The 1,295-nt window shown below is 42.3% G+C and overlaps 1 protein-coding gene across 1 annotated transcript in view; it reads left to right on the plus strand.

The window, feature by feature from the left end:
- Stxbp5 (syntaxin binding protein 5) overlaps nucleotides 1-1,295 on the plus strand; it is a 143,119-nt gene that overhangs the window by 82,888 nt on the left and 58,936 nt on the right. The gene's annotated exons all lie outside the window — the stretch shown is intronic.

The raw sequence follows: 1,295 nt of genomic DNA on the forward strand, positions 1-1,295 counted from the left end.
TAGATTTTTGTTTCTTATTTTCCTTTTATTGAAAATAGATGTTACCCCCTGTGTTAATATATCCTGATTACAGTTTCTCCTCCCTCTGCTCTCACTTTCTCCCCTCTTCATCTCCCATCCAGATCCTCTCCCTTTCTGTCTCTAATTAAAAAATAAACAGTCTCTTAATTTAAGGGAAATAATAAATATAATAAGATAAAACAAAATCTAACAACACATTGGAATTGTACAAAACTTACACACTCAAGAATCCCATATAGAACACTAACTGAAAGCTGTAGTTTATTCACACAAGACCTGTAGGGTAAAAAGAGAAAAAATATACAAATAAAATAAAAATAAGTTAAAATTAATTGACACGAACAATAGAATGAAACAAAGACCAAAACAGAAAACCCCAACACATCATTATGAGACAGATATACTGAGGAGCTTGTTTTCTGAGGCCATCGGCTCATTTGCAGGTATTCATAACTGGTGATGGCTTCTGTGTTAGTGGTGGACGCCTGTGTCCATTTCCCTTGCAGCTCCGGGACCCCATGTGGTGTAGAGCTGCGCAAGCCTTGTGTGCCTGCCCCTCCCCCTCGGTGTGTGCATCAGTCATGTTGGTTTAGAGAGCCTTGTTTCCTTGGTGTCCTGCATTCCCTAGGGCTCTTTAACACTTTCTGCCTCTTCTTCCCTGGGGTTCCCTGAGACATGAGGGGAGGAACTTGGTGGAGACAACCCATTTAGGGCTAGGTGAGGTCTCTCATTTTCTGCATAGTGTCTGCCTGTGGGTCTCTGTGTTTCTTCCCACCTGCTGCAGGAGGAAGCTTCTCTGATGATGGCTAAGCAAGACACTCTTCTTCTATGAATACATAAGAATGTCACTAAGAATAATTTTATTGCTACTTTTTTATAGACTAGCATTATTTGATTTTACACTAGGTCCTTGGGCTATGTGGTCTCAATACCGAGTATGAGTTCCAGTTTGTGTAGTGGTCCTTCAGTTCAATTAGATGCTGATTGGTTATTCCCAACCCTTTTACCACCACTGCCTTGTGTGGTTCACAGGCAGGACCGATTGTAGACCAGAGGGCTTGTGGCTGGTTGCTGTTTATGGTTTCCCTTTGGTAGCCTGCAGAGTACCTTACCATACCAAAGGCCTTAGCACAGAGAGGTGAGGGCTCTGTGTAGGCACCAGTTCAGCTTCTCCATGGGTCAATGACTCTGCGACGGGGAGGGTGATACTTAACTCAAAGTTTCTAGAATTTCTTACATTTCAGCTTCATGCTAAAGCCTTACACAACAAGCCT

This window comes from Microtus ochrogaster, linkage group LG4 (genome assembly GCF_000317375.1).
Source record: "Microtus ochrogaster isolate Prairie Vole_2 linkage group LG4, MicOch1.0, whole genome shotgun sequence".
Lineage (NCBI taxonomy): Eukaryota > Metazoa > Chordata > Mammalia > Rodentia > Cricetidae > Microtus > Microtus ochrogaster.